The sequence below is a fragment of the Sceloporus occidentalis genome, unplaced genomic scaffold, assembly GCF_023333645.1.
Source record: "Sceloporus occidentalis isolate IW3139 unplaced genomic scaffold, rSceOcc1.0.p SCAF_20, whole genome shotgun sequence".
Lineage (NCBI taxonomy): Eukaryota > Metazoa > Chordata > Lepidosauria > Squamata > Phrynosomatidae > Sceloporus > Sceloporus occidentalis.
Window position 1 is genome coordinate 6,541,933 of NW_028317000.1, and position 15,919 is coordinate 6,557,851.

General features: G+C 42.1%; 1 long non-coding RNA gene across 1 annotated transcript; it reads left to right on the plus strand.

Moving 5' to 3' along the window:
* The first annotated feature begins 667 nt into the window (after positions 1 to 667).
* On the plus strand, positions 668 to 15,481 carry LOC149301843 (uncharacterized). Its single transcript, XR_016272113.1, has 3 exons — positions 668 to 745; positions 12,832 to 13,040; positions 15,181 to 15,481. It is a non-coding gene; the product is annotated as an uncharacterized LOC149301843 (long non-coding RNA).
* The last annotated feature ends 438 nt before the right edge of the window (positions 15,482 to 15,919 follow it).

The window sequence follows — 15,919 nt, forward strand, 5'->3', positions numbered from 1 at the left end:
TTTGGTTTGGTTAATTTTGGGTAGTCCGTGTGCCCCCCCCAAAGGGTCCAGTTATATAAAGGTGGCCCCTGACCCGCTCTAGATATCCAACTCTGTCCTAGAAGTATAAATAAACACTTGCCATCAGATGCAACTGAGATGTTAGGGAAAACATGCCTTTCTGGCCCATTAGTAGAAAAAAAAGGTATGCGTTCCTAAAAACAAATAAAGGAACACGGAAATAAATAAGGAAGTAGAAAGCATGAGTGAATTAAACCATGAAAGTGGAAAAAATAATAATGACCACAAACAAAAGCAATGATAGTTAGCATATGAAGAGAGACCCTTCGGGGATGCGTTTCCACAAGTACTGGCTGCATGCCGCTCCTACCAATTCTGGCTGGATTGGCACACAAGCATCCCTTCTGGAAATCATGCCCCTGAGCTTGGATGTCTGTTCATGTCTTCAGTGGTTCCTTGGATCCTTGGCTTTCAGCTTGTCGGTTTAATTTGGCCCACAGGGTTAATCGCAGCATGAGACACATGTTTCCCCGCAATGGATTCCGCTGCACAGGAATGGGGCTGGCAGGCACACAGTGCTACTTGAGTCATTGAGGTGGACCAACAGGCCTCCACCGTTTATTCCTCCGTTTCCATGGAAACCACCATGGCCAGAGCCACAGGGTCTGCAACATTCAGGGATGCACACGCTGTGGCAACACACATTGACACCACCAAGATCTTGCATACGGGCTGCAGGGGCAAGGTAGGTGACTTGACCAGGGCAGATGTAAGATTCTAGACCTTTAATCTGATCAACCATGGTTCCAGTGCTTCCATTACCTCCTCCATGGCCACCATGGCTGCCACCATATCTGCCACCGTATCCGGAACTGCAGGATGTACCACAACAGGCCATTTTGAGGAGGTGAAGGAAATCTGAAATGCAGAAGAAGATAATAGGAGTAATTTCAGGTGCACAAATCTTGGATAGTCCAAGCCAACCATGAAAGAAAAAACAAAAGAAAAGAAAAACAGAACCAGCTTGGGTACATCTCAAAACAGAATCCAGGGAACAGATTTTAGATGGTTTAAGAAACCATGAAAGAACACTTAGGGGCTCAACAGACAGGAAAAAAGCCCTCCCCGCACTGCCTGTGCGCCATTTTGGCATTCTCCCGTCCACACGGGGCACGCCATGGTGATGCACAGGTAGTGGAGCCTCCAAACGGCACAGTGTGGAAGGGGCACCACGATTCTTATGACATCCCTTCCAGGAAACTGCTTGGGGTGGCTTCTTTTTGCTCCCTATAGGGAGCAGATCCATGCCACTGTGTGCAGCTGCTGTGGCACCAATCTGGCCAGTATAGGGGCAGCTGGATGCTACCCACCTGTATAGGCCCTTAGTATGTTTTCCTTGTTCTTTTCTATTCTTGACATTACCACGTTGCTCAGTATCGCAAATACCCACCAAGGTGGTGATGGGGAAAGGATACATAAGTTACGAGAGAGCCAAAGTATCTTCAATTTCGACCCAGCAAACATGGTTACTGCAGCATGGTGCTGCTGAAGCAAATAAAGCAAATAATATTTTAGCCTGCATTAACAGAACTGTAGTTTCCAAGACAAGGGATGCTAGGCTAGTCAGGCCTCATCTGGACTACTATATGATAAGCTTTGCTAGTCGAGAACTCCTCTGGACTATTATGTTCAGTTGTAGGTGCTACGTTTTAAGAAGGATATAGACACGTTGGAGCAGCTTTAGAGAAGGACAACAAGGATGATAAGAGGTATGGAAAACAGAACAGACAAAGAAAGGCTGAGGGAGTAGAGCATGTTTAGCCTGGCAAAGAGAAAACAGATGGGTGACAGATCCAATGGTTTTCGATTATAGGAGGGTAGATTTCAATTGAACATTAGAAGGAACTTCTTGATGCTAAGAGCATTTTGGAAATGGAACAAATGGCCTAGAAAGGTGGTTCTTCTCTGGGCGTCTTTGAAAAACGTCTGGGCTGGGGATGTTTTTGACTTCATCTTCCAGATTTCCTCATCATTGGCCATGTTGGCAAAGGCTTCTGGGTACCGAAGTCCAAAACAGCTGGACGATAAAAGAACCTCTGTCCTAGGTGGATTTCTTGCACTGAGATGGCCTATGGGCCCCCTTCCAGCTCTATGATTCCATCTTCAACCAGAGAAATTTTAAAGTTTCTAAATCATTAGATTTTTAAGAACTTCAAGGAAAAGCACATTAAGCATTTCCAGAACATGTTGCCCTTGCCATTGACTAACTGACACTCTCTGTTAGTTTGTTTAACTGACATGCCTCCATTTGTCCAACATTGGTTTGAAGGCACCTTGCTATGGCTGAAAACAAGATTTGCTTAAATAAAAATAACACCATTGTTATTATTATTATTAGAAAAGAATAAAATAATGTTAAAAGAAAACCCCATAGCAATAAAGATCTTCATCCGCTAGAGAAAGGAGAATAGAGATGGGGCTAGCCATGCCTTTTATGAAATGGAGTAGCTGCTGAAAGTAGCCACTGAGAAGGCTGTCTCTTTCTGTTAAGAAGATAAGTTGTAATATAAATACAAAGGTTCAACACAGATGGAGAAGGTCAATAAAGTCAAGTGGAACTCACCGAGCTTTGCCCAAAATGCAAAGTTTGGAGATTCAGCTGGAAGACACTGAGATCGGTTGGAGGAGTTGTGAGACGGCGAGTGCTTATATACGGTTTTGGGGTGTCACATGGAGACAACACTCTTCTCTCCAGGTTGCCGTAAGCAGTGATGTATGCATTGCATTCCCCTCCTCCCAGAAAACCCAACTCCATCAAATGTTTAATAACTGCTCATGCCTGTTCTGGGAATGGCATAACAAGGCGTCCTGGTTAGACACTGTAAATTCCTTTCTTTTTATATATATTTATGAGTATGGTCATTGCCAGGAAAGCAACTGAATAAATTGCATGCTTTCATTTCAAAGTATAGTCCTAGGTGAGTTAGCATCACCTGTTGATTCATGCTTGGTCTATCAAATGAGAGTCTAGATGCTTGGCAATGTTACACTCAGCAATGGATGGAGTCCCTAGCCATAAATGGCCTTAAGAGAGGTAACCAACACAGTGAATTGGAAAGAGATGGATAGTCACTGCAGTTGGTGTCTCAAAGATGGTCACCCAGTCTTGACAGGTAACACAAGTCGAGAATATTAAAAAAACATGTTGTAAGAAAGATAGGGGCCAGGAAACAGAAATGCAGTTTTCTGCATCGAACAGCCACATAAGTGAATTTTCTGTAGGAAATAAGTACTGAATTCAGGCTTTGGAAATTGCATGGCTATGACTCTGGGACACAAGGATTTGAATCCCTGCTCTGCCATGTTAACCCAGTGGATGATCTTAGGCAAATCACTCTCTTTCAGCCTCAGATGAAGGCAATGGCAAACCCCCTCTGAACAAATATTGTCCAGAAAGTCCCATGATACGTTTCCCTAATGGATGCCATAAAAAGGCACACAACAAGCAAGAAAATAAGTAAACTAAAACATCAACAAAAACCATTGAAATTGTCCTTCTATTCCCAAATGTCTAGCATTGCAGAGGTTCTGAAGTTGATAATCAGAAATATCTGGAACCTTTACTTTTGTTTTTTCACATCCTCTTAGTACTTATCTGACATTATCAGTTAATGCAGTGCTAGAATTTTGAGGAACATTTCCTTAAGGGATAGAATATTTATTTTGGAGACAAACACACCATTGCTACGTTCCCATCCATAGTTGAACACCGAAGAAAAGCTGAAGACAGGCTATCCTTGAAGAACAACAGTGGCATGCGCAGTTGGCCCTCGGTATCAGCCGGCTTCCCATCTGCGGATGTGAGCGTCTGCAGATTGCCGTGCCCCATATTATCCAACAGTGGCCCATGCCCATAGGCACACTGACTTGTGCTGTGTACATTGCCATCCACTGGATAATATGGAACTTGAGTTCCATATTGTTTCCCATCCATGGATAGGAAGGGTCCACTGTATCATAAGGACTCTGTGCATCCCCTCCCATTGGCCATTTTTTGGGGTTCGTCAAGAATTCTTGTAATGTTGGCTCTGGAGGATGGTTCCCCCCCCCCCGGTCTACAAAACCTAAGTTTCACTTAATGAATTTCAGCTTTCCATAATCAGCTTCTGATACAGCAACCAAACTGTGGCTGATGGAGTTGACAAGTGTGCCCACCACAAGCTTGTGACATATGGGTTAGGGTTAGGGTAACCCTAAACCTAACGATATGCAGGCGCACTATATGCGGCTTCCAGCTTATGCGGAAGCCACACAAAGTTAAAAGCAATGGCACACGTGCACGCCGTGCACCCAATGCCGCACCACCATGAGCATGCACCTCACTTTTTCCTATGGGGTATGAGCATAGGTGGATTTCCCCTTGCGTGGGGGGATCCGGAACCCAAATTTGAAAATACAACACTTTTCTTGGAGAAAAGCAGATTAAGAGGTGATATGATAGCCCTGTTTAAATATTTGAAGGGATGTCATATTGAGGAGGGAGCAAGCTTGTTTTCTGCTGCTCCAGAGACTAGGACCCGGAGCAATGGATGCATGCTCCAGGAAAAGAGATTCCGCCTCAACATTAGGAGGAACTTCGTGACAGTAAGGGCTGTTCGACAGTGGAGCGAACTCCCTCGGAATGTAGTGGAGTCTCCTTCTTTGGAGGTCTTTAAGCAGAGGCTGGATGGCCATCTGTCGGGGATGCTTTGATTGAGATTTCCTGCATGGCAGGAGGTTGGACTGGATGGCCCTTGTGGTCTCTTCCAACTCTATGATTCTATGATTCTAAGGGAAAGTTTGTCTCAAGAGTCCCCACACCGAGAAGGCTTAGAATATGGCCTCACTAATCCACCCCATCTAGAAACAATCAAAAAAGGATGCTCATCCTACATAGACATTAGTTGTGTTTTGCAGGACTGATGAGTTTGGTCTAAACAGGTTATAGAAGGTCGCCCTAGATGCACTTCAGGACTCTTTCTTTGGTTCACCAGATTCTTAAAATAGTTGTTTCTACCACTGCAGTGCTGTTCAGGATATATAGTTATTATAACTCAGCATTAATGGAATAATAATAGCCCTTATTATAGCGTGGCTTCAGAGTTCTGCTCATAAGTTTACATAACCTGTAAAAAAGCAAATGGGACTAGCTGACGCTATGATGACCTTCCTTGGCTTATTATGCCTATATTAATAGAAGGCTCAAACTAGTGCCTTGATGCTAGAGACTGACAATGCACATTTCTAATTGATGGCACATTTTATTCTTTAGAGTTAGATGAGGGCCAGAAGACCGGTTGGTTAGTGTGAGCTAGAGTAGATGCACTATATCATCAGTCAAATGGTGAATCAATACGAAGCTAAATCCAGTTGATCCAATTACTCTAATTGAGACCGACTACAAGATTTAGGCCAAGAGTTTAATTTTGTTTTTAATTTTAAAACTGCCGACATAGTCACCATTCTTCATATTTGGGACAAAAAGAACGTGAGGTCATTGGAGTCCTTTTCACTGAATATGGAAGGAATGGAATGATAGCTTTGCTTATCCAGATACACAACCTGTTAGTGCTTAACTTATAATGATGGCCAGAACAGAGGCGGAAAGCGCCATAACTGGGCCGAAACTCGGAGCTTATTGTAGTGGGAATATCCCACTATATGAAAACCCATTGCCTGACCTTCGACAAGTCACATTCTCTTAGACTCAGAAGAAGGCAATGGCAAGCCTCTTCTGCCAAAATGTTGCCAATAAAACTCTAGGGTCATGATAGTTGAAAATCCATAGCAGAGCTAGGATTTGAACCCTAGCATCCTGGAGTCCAAGTCTAACATGAAACCATGGCACCAGATGGGTTCTCACTCTTACTCTATATTTAAAGATGCATTTTATGCTAAGAACGATATTTTGTACCAAGGACTGTGAAAGCCAGTAGATAAGCACATTCTCATCCACACATTTCCCTGCAGTGCAAAAAAAGGACAGTTGGGTTTTGTGAGTTTTGTACAACCGGATTCCTCAACCATCCCTACTAATAGTTTGTGTGCCTCCAGATGCACTAGTGATATGGAAGCGAGTTTGAACACATCCACTCGGATGTACATTTAATGGGTCCAAGGCAAGGAAGATGAACCCTGGGGAATAATGGTATCAGGAGCATTTTGGTGCTAACCAAATGTTATCAGTGCCCAATGGTTTTCTGCGGAAATGGGGGAAAGAGTTATGAAAACTCTCCGAAACAATGGAAAAGTTCTTTTAATATTCGATGGTCCCATGTTTTGAAGTGTGTTCACAACTCCACTGCTTTCTCCTGAAGGTCTCTGAAGAAGATCATCGCTTATACAGGACAAATTACGTTGGATTAGTTTAAAATGAATAAACAGTTGATCATCTTAGAGGATGTGGAGCATCTCACTTTACTGCTTTCTGCTTTTAACATGCTTTTAAGTAGTCTCTTCACTACAAGAACATCATCCAACATCCAGTGGACTTTTAGCATGGTGCAAATATATCTCAGTTTTGTTACACTGGGTCCAGCAGTTGTGTGATCCGTTGTGCTATGGGCAACATGCACTAACCCATTGTGTGACAATGGATTAGTTCCACACCCAACAAATCAAAGGTGGGAGACAGGTTATATGTGGGTTGGAAGAAGAAGATATTGTGCTAGGTGTTGTCTTAACGCAACCTCAGACAAAGCCCAGTCACCCTAAACTAGATTCATTTACACTGGCTTTCCTTCCAGTTAGGTCTTTGTAAATGGTTGGTCTCTTATGTCTCATCAAATGTCTCATCTCTTCTCTTAGGCAGAGAGACTATCACATGTATAGCTTTGTAGACTGCGTTCTGACAACCTGGGTCTTTTTGACACTGTTTTTTTTCCATTTCTTTTTCTATAAATTGATTTGTGACCCAGCCGCGAATTGGAATCAATTCAAATTCGGCTGGAACCGAATCATTTCGAATCAATTCATTCATGAATGTGAACCACAAGTGGGTTATTTTGGAGGAAAAAATGCAATGGGGGCAAATGTAGTGGGAACCACGCTCCGCTCTCGAATCGATCCATCGATTCGGATCGCACACTGATTGATCTGTAAGTGGGAATAGGGCTTGGGACTCAAGCCATTACACATGCTGACTCCCATGTTAGGTACCTTCCAGTCAACTCCAACTTATGGCAACCATCTAGGAGTTTCTTGGCAAGATTTCTTCCGAAGAGGCTTTCCATTGCCTTTCCATTCTGAGGTTGAGAGAGAGTGGCTTGCCCAGTTCATCCAGTGTGTTTCCATAGCTAAGTGGGGATTCAAATCCTAGGTCTCCCAGAATCCTTGTCCAATACAGTAACAATGACACCCTGCGCATTGTTGTTGCTGCATGCTTTCAAGTCATGGTGACCCAAAGGCAAAGCTTTCAAGGGGTTTCTTGGCAAGAGTTGTTCAGAGGGGGTTCGCCATTGCCTTCCCCTGAGGCTGAGAGAGAGTGGCTTGCAAAAGGTTACCCAGCGGGTTTCGTGGCAGAGCGGGGAATTGAACCCTGGTCTCCAGAGTCTCAGTCCAGCAAACAAACCACTACACATGCTGTGTACATACAAATTCAAAACTCTTATTTGATGGGCCTGTCTCCAACAATATGGAAAAGAAAAATGGTGGAATTTATGATAGTCATATAATTTCTAAAAATGGATATTTGAGTTTACGCATATGAAGATTTCTTTTGAAGTAAGTTATACAGAGATGAACGATGATAAAGTTATGTAAGGATATATGTATGTATGTATGTATGTATGTATGTATGTATAATCTTAAAGTAATAAAACAAGAAGTTAGAGGAGACTGACTTGGTTAAAGGAAAATTAATAGAATTGAAACTTGAGATATCACTGTGTTTGTATTATGTTTGTGTTATGTCCTTTGTAGGCATGGTATTGTATGTATGATAGTTTGTCTATATTTGTACAGTTTTATTTTTAATATAATAAAATTATTAATATTTTTTTAAAAAGAAAGTAACTCTTATTCAAGATGAAAAGAAACTGTTTGTTTTTAAAACGAATACAAGGGGAAATAATCCAATGCACTTTAGCACATTATAAATATGTGTTGTTGTGGTGGTGGTGGTGGTGTGCGTTCAAGCCATTTCTGAGTTATGAGGACCCTATCATGGGGTTTTCTAGGGCTGAGCATGTGTGACTTACTCATGTCACGCAATGGGTTTTCATGGGTGAGCAAGGAATTAATCCCTGATGAAATGCTGAAACCACTACACCATGGTGGCTCTATATTGTAAATATACCCTCGTCGATGCTGAAACCACTACACCATGGTGGCTCCATATTGTAAGTATATCCTCATCGATGCTGAAACCACTACACCATGGTGGCTCTATATTGTAAGTATACCCTCGTCGATGCTCAAACCACTACACCACGGTGGCTCTATATTGTAAATATACCCTCGTTGATGCTGAAACCACTACACCATGGTGGCTCTATATTGTAAGTATATCCTCATCGATGCTCAAACCACTACACCACGGTGGCTCTATATTGTAAATATACCCTCGTTGATGCTGAAACCACTACACCATGGTGGCTCTATACTGTAAGTATACCCTCGTTGATGCTGAAACCACTACACCATGGTGGCTCCATATTGTAAGTATATCCTCGTCGATGCTCAAACCACTACACCATGGTGGCTCTATATTGTAAATATACCCTCGTCAATGCTGAAACCACTACACCATGGTGGCTCCATATTGTAAGTATACCCTCGTCGATGCTCAAACCACTACACCACGGTGGCTCTATATTGTAAATATACCCTCTTTGATGCTGAAACCACTACACCATGGTGGCTCTATATTGTAAGTATACCCTCGTCGATGCTCAAACCACTACACCACGGTGGCTCTATATTATAAATATACCCTCGTTGATGCTGAAACCACTACACCATGGTGGCTCTATATTGTAAGTATACCCTCGTCGATGCTGAAACCACTACATCATGGTGGCTCCATATTGTAAGTATATCCTCGTCGATGCTCAAACCACTACACCATGGTGGCTCTATGTTATAATATAATATAGAGTAAATATTCACAGAGGTTCATTCTTCTCTAATCCCGATAACCACGGTCCTATGGGGAACATGTCAGGGATGCTCTTACTATGCCCTCCAGTGGAGATCCATTTTATTTTTCATCTCCGAACCTATGATGCAAAGAGATGTGTCAGGATTTTGTGACATGCAACTCTGTGTGTGGAGGGTGGTATATTTGAGTCTCGACACGTTTGTCAATGGGGCTAAGAATATAGAGTGCATGTTCATGAGCGATGAATCGCATTCCTCTGTTATAGCTTGGAAAATAATTACGCTGCTGAATTCTGAAGCTGGCACCATCATTCGCTCCAACCTATAATTAAAAAAATAAACGCCGCACAGAAGCTCTGTATAAAAGTGTTTTACAACCCGTCAGCGCTTTCAGTGTCTCTCTTTGCATCCATTCTCATCCACGGCCCAAAGAGTCAGGTAAGCTTTGCTTCATCCATTTCGTTTGACCATTAACAAAGGAAAGCAGCCAGTTGCTATATTGGACTTTCAAGAACTCAGTGAAAAAGAAGAGAAGGAAGTCAGGGTCCTTAGACGGAGATCATTTTACAATTGTTGTATGCCTTCAAGTCATTTCTGACTTATGGCGACCCTCAAGCAAAGCTATCATGGGGACTTCTTGTAAGATGTGTCGCTGGGGAAAGGAGTTGCCACTTTTCGTGCTCAGACAGTGTGACTGGCTCAAGATCAACCAATGGGTTTAGATGTCAAAGCAGATATTAGAAGCCCGATATCGAGGAATATTAATCCAATGCTCAGACCACTGCATCAGGTTGGCTTCCATGTTATGTGCCCTTCAGTCGACTCAAATGTATGCAACACTCTCTTAGGATTTTCTTGACCAGATTTATACAGAGGAGATTTGCTTTTGCCTTCCTCTGAGGTTGATAGTGACTTCTCTCGAGGTCATGCAGTGAGTTTGTTTATTTGTTTGTATACTTATGAGTCATTTGAATAGGTTATGAATATTTATGAACTGATATCCCATCTTTCTCCCGGGTGAGACATAAGACGGCTCACTCATGAATTAAAAGATGGTGCATGACTTAAAAACCAGTAGTCAAATAGTTAAAGCACCATTTATTTAATTCATTTACTTATGGTATTTATACCCTGCTCTTCAGCTCTAAAGGCTCTCGGAGTGTCTATGAAATAAGAGGCATATTAAAATGTAAATGCATTACGGTGATTATGGCAAACTTTTAATGTAGCACTTTGCAATGCAAAGTTAAACCTCTAATGAATTTAATTGTTTGTCAGTGACATTTCCCCTGTCCCTGATAATGCGAATGAAATCAGATATGCTAAAAAGCTGATCGATGACTATCTTAACATGTTGATATTTCACTTACCTCGCTATTTCTGTTCACTTATCTATTTCTGACTATTAACCATGAGAGTTTTTAAAAATATATGCAGAGGATGCATTTATGTTTATAGATTGAATCTTCTTTATCTGGAAATCCAAAACCCTCCAAAATCCAAAACTTAAGGGTAGCTAAGATAGTGACGCTTGTGCTTTCCAATGGTTCGGGGCACACAAGCTTTGCTTCGTACATAAAATTATTAAAATTAGTGCATATAAAGTTAGCTTCAGGCTATGTGTATAGAGTATATACAGTGTGCCCATGTTATATGCAGCTTTCAGCACACGGGGCACAAGGGGTGGCACGTCCCATTTGGATGAATGGGGCGCGTGCCCATGGTGCGCGTGTGCCGCCACGCCGCCGCGTGCACGAGCCCCATTTACTTGAATGGAACTTGAGCATGTGCGGTATTTGGCCAAGGGCGGACTGTACAAAACATAAATGATTTTCCTGTTTGTATGTAATTATTTAATGATGAGTCTCTGCTTATAAAGATGGAAAACTAAAACAAACAAAAACACTCTTGTTAAAATCTTGTTGAAACAGTGGATCAAGGGAGCACTTCAGCAAGTCACAGAGACTGGTTTCTCCATGTATTTTCTCATAAGAAGAAAACCACCTGAATAAACCATAATAGCTTAACTTGACAGCCAATATAGTGATTTTAGCATTGGACTAAAACTCTGGAGATCTGCCTGGATGGTCATCTGTCGGGGATGCTTTGATTGCGATTTCCTGCATGGCAGGGGGTTGGACTGGATGGCCCTTGCGGTCTCTTCCAACTCTATGATTCTATGATCTGGGTTTGAGTCTTTGCTTATCCTTGGGTTAAGTCACACACTCTCAGCCCCAGAAAATCCTTTGCAATGTTCTCCTTCAAATCTCCCTAAGTTGGAAACAACTTGGAGGCACACAACAAGAACAAAACATAACTGAGAAGGTCATTGTGAAGCTTGGTGCAAATTATATGTATAATACATTATGAGCTTCCTTGCTTGCTGCATATATTCTGCTTTAAATTTATTACTGTTGTTGCAGTTTATTGCTTGTGTTTTACCTTAATTATATTGAATTGTGACGGCTAATATCTTTTAGTCATAAACAGACTTGGAATATAGTCTTTATGAGCAAAATATTATATAAAAGCTTAGTGTTGTTATTAGTAACCAAAACTGCAGTGTGTGTGTGTGTGTGTAAATCTCAAGTTTGAGTCACTGACAACACAATTAAATACATATACACATCGATATAAATTCCATAGAGTCTTATGGGATTTGACGTTGCTGTTGTGTGCCTTCAAGTCAACTCCAATGTAGGATGATCTTCTCCTAAGGCAGTGGTTATCAACCTTCCTAATGGTGTGACCTTTTAATATCGTTCCTCATGTTGTGGTGACCCCCAACCCTAAAATTATTCCTAAAACCATGTGTGTTTTCCGATGGTCTTAGGTGACCCCTGTGAAAAGGTCATTTGACTCCCAAAGGGATCGCAACCCACAGGTTTTCTTGTCCAGATTTATTCGGGGAAGATTTGCCATTGCTTTCCTCCAAGACTGGGATTATGTGGCTTCAATAAGCTCACCCAATGGGTTTCCAGGGTTGAACATTCAACCATGGTCGCTTGTAATCCTAGTCCGACACTCAAACCAGCACATCACCTTGACTCCTTATGGGACTTAACCCCCACACCAATGGGCAAAGGATTGCAACCTGAAGAGTTGCAATAAAATCAATAACATAAAATATTGTGGCATAAAGTGTCCCTTAGCTAGGATTCCACCTAGCTTACTCACCCTTTCCTTAGGGTATTCTACTCCCCCATCTCAATAGCTTTCCAGTTCCTCCCAGTTCAATGATCCACAACCGTTCAGTGCCCACTGGGCTTCCTCAGTCCATTACTGAGCTAGTCTGTTCCTTCCCCAAATATTTACTCTACTTCTAGAGCATTTAAGTCCTCCCTGTCCCTCAGTAAAACATCCTGGCATTCCCTGTTATGTATATAATAGGGCCTTTTGGGCTTCCTAAGGAATCTCAGAAGGAATTTGATATTAGAATAGTGGTTAAAAACCCCCAATATATTTTGCCAATATGACTTATTCAAGAAAGAAAGAAAGAAAATAAAAAAGAAGTTAAAGAAAGAAAGAAAGAATATTAAAAAGAAGTTAAAGTAAGACTTGGACTACTTCCCTTGACACATTGAAGAGGGTTACATTCTATATGACCTTATGTTTGTTCTATTGGGGTTCCCAGTATTAGCATACATAGCTTTATTCATTTCATTCACTCCCCTCCCCTCTTATATCTCACAGGGTCCTGGCAGTCCTTCAAGATGGCATGCTGCAGTTTGCCATGTGCTTCCCATGGCGGTGGCACCTGTAAGAGCAAAAACGACGACTGGGTGTTTGTCGATTCTTCTCCCGACAGATATGTGAGGATTCGCCCAGCAGAGTGTTCTGTTATTATCCCACCGCTCCGCATTAGCAACACCAACCAGCCCTTCAAAGTATCATGCCACATGGTAGGTAACTCCAAAGGGTCGAGGGTGGATGGTGGTGGTGAAGGAACTAGCTAAACCACTGCAATTAGGGTTTAATTAATCTTTGCTTAGGAGTCAGTTGACTTTGGCCGACCATGGAGTCATGAGACTGGATGCGGGGAGGCCAGTTAAATAAGAGCTACTTCATTAACCTAGAATCCATTTACATCATGGCGATCCTGGAAGTTACAAGAAGGGCGAGAAACTTGATGTGGGTTCAGCTGAGGCCAGGTGTCACCTCTTGAGTACCCCTTTAGATTTCCCTTGGGTGAAATACCTGACCTTATGGGCCATCCAATGACCCGCTGGCCTTCAATTGGAAGCTAAACCCAAGCCTCAGGACTTTACAAGTGAGAGTGAAATCCCCAGATATGCCTATTTATTGCCGCTAACCTCATCCTCATGCCCAACATCCCAACCCAAAGGCCTCTGGTCTCCCTCCATGGAGGCCATCAAAAGTGGACCCTCACTCACAGTGCTGTAATAATAATAATAATAATAATAATAATAATAATAATAATAATAGTTTTTATTTATATTTTCCACCTCTCCCTGGGGATCAAGGTGGGATTACATCAATAAAAATAAAATTACGGTTCCATATAAAATACAGTTCACAAAATCACAACATTGCATTAACATCAATAAAAATCACTATATCAACATCTAGTCTAACAGATATGCTCATAATGGGGGTGTCCTTTTATGGTTGTCTACAGAAGATCAGGGGGTTAGGCCTGCCAGAAAAGATCCCTCTTGAGTGCCTTCTTAAAGGCATCTAAGGTAGTGAGAAGTCTGATCTCTTCCTGTGCATCTTGCAGGTTCAGAACTCCATTGTTCTCATACAGGTCGAGATGAAAGAACTAGACAAGACCCTAAAGAATACTACAGTTAGAATTGTCCAAACCATAATATTCCCCATCACCATGTATGGATGTGAAAGTGGAGAAAGTGGAGAAGAAAACCAACTCGTTTCAGATGTGGTGTTGGAGATGAGTGCTGAGAATACCATGGATGGCCAAAAGGTCAAACAAATGGGTCCTTGAACGTCTCCAGCCTCAGCTCCCCCTGGAAGCCAAGATGATCAAACTGAGTTTCTCATACTCAGGAAAAGGCATGACTCATTTGAAAATATAATAATTTTAGGAAAGGTAGAAGATAGTAAAAGAGAGGAAGAGAGGAAGATAGCACACCAGACCAATAGACTGAATCAGGGAAGTCACAGGCCTAAATCTACAAGACCCAAGCAGAGCAGTGGAAGATAGTGGGCTTGAAGATGTCTCATCCACAGGGTTGATATGAGTCGAGGTCAATTCAAGGGTAACAACAGCAACAACATCCAGCTGGAAGTACAATGGGGCCTTCTATCCATGCTTAACAGGATGATGGCCACTTCCTTGTCCATTTACTCTACTTACTATACAGCTATGCCAAAGTGTTCTGCAAATAAGGCAGGTACCACAAGGTCATCTCCTTGTTGGCACACCATGCCCACCACCTCAGAGCTGTCTTGGCAGAAGGTGGTTCTGCTGGCAAAAGTGGATTCTGTGGGCAGGGAAGTCTAAGTCTAAGGTATCACTTCCTTCACCAAGCAATCTCTTGATCATCCAAAGGAAAAGGGTGCCATAGGAGAGTATAAACAGTTGCAAGATTTGTGTGTGTGTGTGTGTGTGTGTGTGTGTGTGTGTGTGTATGCTTCATGCCAAGGCTGCTTGACATCTTGACTATCAAGATGGGAATGAAATCACAAATAAGAATGTGGGAAATGCTACGGATTGTCAAGGTTTAAACAGACAGGAGAATGGCACTGCTCTAGACCACTGTCTTTGGGATTTACCATATAATTTCAAGCATGAATCCAAGATGCCATATATTCAACAGTTAACACAACATTGTTGTCTTCAAATGAAAACCAAAACAAAATAATGACATTCTGGGTAGATCTGCATATAAAAGGTGGGTGGATGGATAGATAGAGAGATAGATTACCATTTGTGCATGTAGAAATGGACAAAGTGTATTGGATTAACAGTTATATTGGCACATCTATGTTCAAGTATGACTATTCTAACTAGGAGTGTTGCAGAAACTAATATATTCTCTTTTTAACACTATTATTTAGAAAGATCCTGGCTGCTCCACATCATCGCTTCTGAAATCTTGCTTGTCTCAAGGCTGTCGGGTTTATCCATCACATACTGGATCCTGTGGAGGAAACACATCTTCAACAAGTCATGGGACTCAACTGGGAATACAACCTCCAGGCTGTGAAGTGACTTTCCCAGGGGGCTGTCTGTATAGCAATATACATAAAGGCAAAGTCTCCCTCTCCACCTCTCCAAATTCTAGGCCATGTTAGAATCAAACGCAAAACCTATTAAGGTTGGCAGCTTATTAAATGGGAAGTATGAAATGTGCACAGGCTTGCCATTACTGTGATATAACACACTGGGCATGCTGGCAGATCCTGGCATGAATTTTTCAGTCGGGAAGAGCTGAAGCGCTGCTCCATTTTGGCTTTCTGTTCCCAGCATACATCTCTGCTGCTTCAATATTGGTGAGATTTTCTACTGAGATATGATCCCAGCCATGAAGGGATCATATCACTATGCGCAAGCAATGAGGGGTCACTATGTGGTGGTGTCATTCATAATGGCAAGCCAAACAAGATGTAAATGGCTGTAACATGCAATTGCTTTTTCCCCAATACAAAGTGTATTTGTACCCCTTACTGGGTTAAGGCAAATGAGCCCTTCAATAAAATCCCAATACTTTTCAGCTATGTTTGTACGTCTCCATGGTTGTTCCACAGGTTTATTCCATGTTCAATGTGTACCAAAGCCACAGATGACACAAATGCG